The sequence below is a fragment of the Dipodomys spectabilis genome, unplaced genomic scaffold, assembly GCF_019054845.1.
Source record: "Dipodomys spectabilis isolate Male_0828 unplaced genomic scaffold, ASM1905484v1 ptg000264l, whole genome shotgun sequence".
Taxonomy (NCBI): domain Eukaryota; kingdom Metazoa; phylum Chordata; class Mammalia; order Rodentia; family Heteromyidae; genus Dipodomys; species Dipodomys spectabilis.
In genome coordinates this window covers 6995367-7001366 of record NW_024870941.1, presented here as the reverse complement: position 1 = coordinate 7001366, position 6000 = coordinate 6995367, and positions in this window count along the sequence as shown.

The following is a 6000-nucleotide window of genomic DNA, read 5'->3' as shown; positions in this document are numbered from 1 at the left end:
TCTCTGGATGTGGCTGATCCAGGTTCTAGCCCTTGACTTACTTCTCCCTGCACTGTGTGCAGTGTCTCTGGTCTCCTGAGGCCATTGCAGCTGGAGAAGGGAGGTAATACGCTTTTGACTTGTAAATTAAGCCGATTTAATATGAAATCGCCCATAGAAGCTCTGCTCTTTTTAGCTACATCCTTTTGCCTCCAGATGTGCCCTTTATACACCCTTGGACATCTAGCAATCCCTCTCCCTTTGAGTCTTCTGATGTGTGTTGTTTGAAGGGCCCCGGCTGGGACCCCATGCACTGGCTCTGATGGGTCCTGCGTGGGCCTGTACATACACAGTGCTTGTAGACAAGAGCCAGGATTAAGTCTCAGCTTCTATTTGAGTGTCCATTTTTGAGATCCAGGTTAGAGGAGTCAGCTGCAGCTCCCATCCCAGGTGAGCTCCTGCTTCCTTGGCTGAGGATATATGTGGTGCTGCCTGAGTCTGGGATGTACGTTCTCAGCCTGTGAGGAAACATCAGTGCTCGTGGAAGGACCTGGCAGCTGTGTGCAGCTCCCTTCTGGACAGCAGGGTGGTGGTGGGCAAGGGGCAGCAGCATCTTCTTCAGTAGACTTAATAACCTAAGCCAGGGCTGTCTCCACAGGAAACATTGCAGGCACACCTACTCTGACTTCAAGCCCCTGCAACTCTGTCTCTAGGAAGGAGTCTTCATGTGTGACCTCTGAGCCAGGATGTGTGTGGAACACAGGGAAGGCACACTTGAAGGCAGAGCCAAGATGCAAGATGAAATGGTAGTAGCTATTTATTTTTGAAATCAATAACCCTGCAACCATTTTTACTGAGCTAAAGGACATGTGTATAATATAACATAAACATGCACAATATAAGAGATTAAAAGAGCCCATGTAAAGCTTTTATTTTCAACTAATGAAAGAACGAATGTTCTGTTTCAAAGAAGGTAAAAAAGCCAGGATCAATGGATGGATGGATGAACAGATTGATGGTTGGGTAGACTGGTGGATGGATAGATAGCTGGTAGGTAATTGATAAATAGAGGATGGATTAGCTAGGTAGATGATAGATAGACAGATATAAACACACATTCGGTTATGTTGAAGAACATTTTCTTATACATTTCCTCCCATGGTCTCTTCTACAGGAAGGAAAGAAATTCAGAAGTTGTATTGTTTTTTTAAATTGGGATGAAATCCCAGAGTAAAACTGACGTTTTAAAGCATGCAATTTATTGACATTTAGCTCATTCACAATGTTTTGGAACCATCTCTTCTGTCTAGCTACAAAAAAAGTTTTTTTAATCCCATCACCAAGCAGTGGTCACTTCTTATTTCTCCCTCTCCATAGTTCCAAGAACCCACGCATCTGCTGTGTATGTGAGTGGATTTGTGCTGGGCCTTTTGTTCCTTAGGAATCACACAGTACTTGGCCTATGTGTCTGGCTTCCTGCTTTCACTTAGTGTGATGTTGTCAGGGATCCTCTGTGTTGTGGGGTGATCTTGCACCCTAGCCATCTGGCTCCAGACTTCTGCAAGACATTTTACGGATTCCAGAGCCCATCTCACAGATGCATTTGGAATCTGAATTTACTGAAGCAGATCATCCAGTTCTTGGGTGGCTCAAGAATGGAGCCAGGCCCAGCAATCTCAATTTTGGGCATTTACCCAAACAATCACAAACAAGGCCACACTAACGCTACCAGCACAACTATGTTTTCTGCAGCATTATTCACCATAGCTAAGATATGGAACCAACCCAGATGCCCCCCAGTAGATGAATGGATCAAGAAAATGTGGTATATGTACACAATGGAATTCTAGGAGTCCATCTGAAAGAATGAACACCGCCCCATTTGTTAGGAAATGGAAAGACTTGGAAGAAATAATATTAAGTGAAGTAAGCCAGGCCCAAAGAAACATAGGTCCCATGGTTTCCCTTATTTGCAATAACTAGTATATGTCTGAGACAAGCAGAAAAGAGCAAAAGCTATGTACATATGAGCATATAAGATGATGTTAAGCGAAATGAACCCCAAGATAGGGACACAAGTGGTTTTATCTTTGTTGCTGTTGTTTTTAATGTACTTACAATGTACTGTGTGTTTTTTTGTTTCTTTTGTATGTTCTTCCCCCATGGTATAACCCCTGTTTTCACTGTATTTGATTCCAGTGCCCTGCATCTTATATATACATTTTTCTAATTTGGGGAGGGGAAAGGAAATAACAAAAAGCTGGAATAAGGATGCAGGTTGACCATTGTAACAATGAGATGTACAAGACACTATGTTGAAAACAAACTTTATAGCTTTGGTGTGTGTGTGGGGGTGTTGAAGAGGTGTGGAGGAGGGATGGTAGGGGAAAAACAAAAGAGGGGGTAACAATGCTCTATAGGAAATGGATTCATTACCTTACTCATGTAACTGTAACCCCTCTGTACAGTATCTTCATAATTAAAAATATATATTAAATAATGATGGAGCTAGGTACCTGGTCAGGGATGAGCTGCAGAGTTCTGCACACAAGCCGAAGGGGGCCTATCCCAGCCTGGGCACAGGTCAGCTATTGCCTTGGTGGACTTGTTGAGGAAATCTCTTTCGACACATTCTTAGTTTGCTTGTTTGGATTCTGAGTTAAGGAACTGCATGAACCACATGTGTCCCAGGGACCAGTGCTGAGGGACGTGTGCTCTCCAGGCTGGGTCTAGAGTCAAGCTAGCCAGATGGCCTCTGGGTCAGATGCAGGCTCTGCCCTGGATTGGGAGAGCAGGCCATGGGGGGGGGGTAGGGTCACTAAACTCTGAGTGAAGTTTTCTGAACATAGTAGAGTAGATAGATGGAGGTTTTACTACTCAGTTTTGGCCAGATTCTTTTTTTCTGCCATGAGCTTCAATTTCCCCACCATTATCCACTGTTGTTATGCACAAAGTCTCTGCATGGTTTAAAGAAATACATGAATGCACCACTAGACTAAAATGTACTGGGTATCCACTCATAGCAGAAGAGGGCTATGTCAGATGCTGGGCGAGTGGACACACCACGCCTGCTGCGTTCTGCCCCCTCTGCATTCCTGTCCTTTCCTATATCACCATGATGTAGTAGGTGGGTGAAGCCTGACTATAGCCAAGAGTAAATGTGTGCTGTTTAACACAGTGTTTACCATTCAGTTGCGGAATGGCCGTCAGTTTCTCCTTTCCTCCTTTTCATTCATCTACTTCTAAATGTTTATGATGCCTGCCATATGCTGATTAATATACTTTATTCTATATTCACATGGCTAAGCGTGTGCCCAGGGTTATGGTTTGGTGGGAAGACAACTGTTAAAGCATCCCTGTGAACCAAAGCTATAATGCCATGGAGGGATAACGCGGGCTAGATGTCCAAATCCAAACTTCAGCCCACACTGTTGCCAGGAAACAGAGATACCCCATCCTGGCACCAGTGGGTACATCGAGGCCTATTTGGAGGAAAACACATAGCACACATTCATCTCAGGGAGGCTCAGGGCAGAATCACAACCCTGATGCCCTGACTCCCGTTTGTAGGATATCATGAAATTATTTTGCATATCATTTAAGTCCTTGCAGACATATCAAGACAGTAACTATAACTCTGATTTTGTAGATAATGAACACAAAGGGCCACAAAGCTAAACCGCCTGCCTATTACCATACCTTTGTCAAGCAACGGTGAAAGGTTAAAAATCAAGGTTTTTAGGAGTAGAGATTTTTCTCCTTTTTCCCCCCAGATTAGATGTCGACCATTTTTCTCTACTCTGTGAATGCTCTGGGCCAAAAGCATATTATTTGACCAATAAAAAATGTGCTCCATAAATATTGGCTGTATGAGACACCTGTGCCCCAGAAGGGCACATCTGGGACACAGGAAGTTCATGTCATCCATCTCCGCCTCCAGCAAAACCCTGGATCTCTCTGGATTACAGTTCCCAGAGGAACTTCCACGAGAGCCTCAGGGCTACCTTCGCGTCAGTAGAGGATCCTGGGTGTGAGTGATGTATGTCGGATTCTTAATTTTCACCAGTCTCCTAGGGCACCCTTTCTTCTCAGAGATGCTCTGTTGAAAGGAAAACATCTGTCATGCAAACCGGGAGCAGACCTTGTGGCTGTGCCCGGGCAGGTGCATCTGTGAGCTCAGCTCCTTCTATTTTGGGGCTGGCAGACCTCTTGGGAATTCCTCCGAGGAGCCAGAGACTGTGTCGGGGGCTAGAGAGCAGAGGTAATGGCAGGGCTCTGCAGGCAGATTTATTGTCTAAGTGGAAGCATTAAATATAATTCATGTAACTGAAGTCTCATTAGATAAATAGCACTTGGGATTCCGAGCATGCTTCTCTTCTAGGCAAAAAGCTATGGGGATGAAGGTGAAGAATTAACTCACTACATGGGCAGCTTTCCACAGAGTCAGAAGGGAGGTGACTTGCAAAGGCCAGTGTGGAGAAGTGAATTCAAATGGAGGGAAATGGAGGTCAACAGACGGGACACAGATGACCTAAGAATACCCATTAAAGATGGGCTGTGTGTAGCTCCTCTCTTTACCCTTGAACATTTCAGGATATGCTGGATGTGCTTGCTTTTCTCTAGGTGTATAACTGACAGTCTGACTTTGGTGTTTGGTGCTTTTGTCATTGGGTCTGAATACCAACTGTCTACCCCAGTCAGTAGCAGTGGGCTCGGGCACTTCAAAGCCAGTATGAATCTGAGTCCTTGTCAGTGAAATGGGACGGGAACCCCAATCCTATAGGCTGAGGAAGCGGGACTTGGGTCACAGGAGCGATTCGACGAATAGATTACCTGCCTCCACGAAGCAAGGCAACTCACAGGCAGGATAATCAGAGAAGGAAGTAGAGTGTACAGAAGGGGGTAAGGCTGCAGAATCTACCATTCTTCTAGCCTACATTGCAATCCCAGCTCCAATGCTCTGCTCTGATGATAGCTAAATTGCTGAGCCTCCTGTGAGTCTCTTTCCTCTCCTTTGAAAAGAGTGGATAATACTGACTTCCTCCCTTTGAAAAGGAGTACGATTAATACTACTTCCAGAATTCGTGGGATACTAGATGAGCTGATGCGTGATAAAGCTCACGGCCCAGGTCCTGACATTTGACTTGAATAATTGGACTTGAACCATGGAAGCTTGAATACATGCAGACTCATCATTGTCCTGTTCACAGCTCAGGTTCTGATGGCCATGGGGTCAGCATTCCACAGACAGGTGTGTTGGGATAGAAGATGTTTTTGAAGATTACTATTTGGCTCTTAAGCCATCAAAAGTAGGAGATGTCAACCATTAAGTGATTCCTCTGTTGTCTGTGGGAATTAGCCTCCAGACAGGTCCTGCTTTGCTAAAGACGGTGGTCAGTCCCGGGGGCTCAGGGCTGGTATTCTTGGAGGAGTCCCTGCTCCATCTTCTGACCTTCAGTATCCCAGTTACCCATCCATGCCACTTGGTTGGCTCTGATCTAGTCTGACTTCCTACTTCCCAGGCTGAGAACCAAAGTACATGGCTGCTCACAGAGGGTCTGGGATCCAGATGTGGGCATGAGAAACCCCCTATCAGAGTCTTCCTGCTTGTATTACATTATCCCTCCCTCCTTTCCTCTCTCCCTCCCTCCTACAGGTATCAAATATATGTGTGTGTGTGTGTGTGTGTGTGTGCGCGCGTGTGTGTGTGTGTGTGTGTGTGTGTGTGTGTGTGTGTGTGTCTCACATCACCCTGTACCTTAGGATAGCAAAACCAGAGAGACACTAAGAGATAATGCAAAGCAACAGAGAACTGAGGATAAAGTTATCTGTGGGGCTACCTGGTCTGCAAGTTCTAGCTGGGGCATGCTGATGAAGGCCACATTCCCATTCAGAGTTATTATCAAAACCTCCACCTAGGCCTGTGGGGGTTTTGTTTTGTTTTGTTTTTTGCCAGTGCCTCTGCTGCCCAGCCTTTTAGCCTTGTTTTAGGAAGTACGTCCACTGCGTACAGGGAGGAGC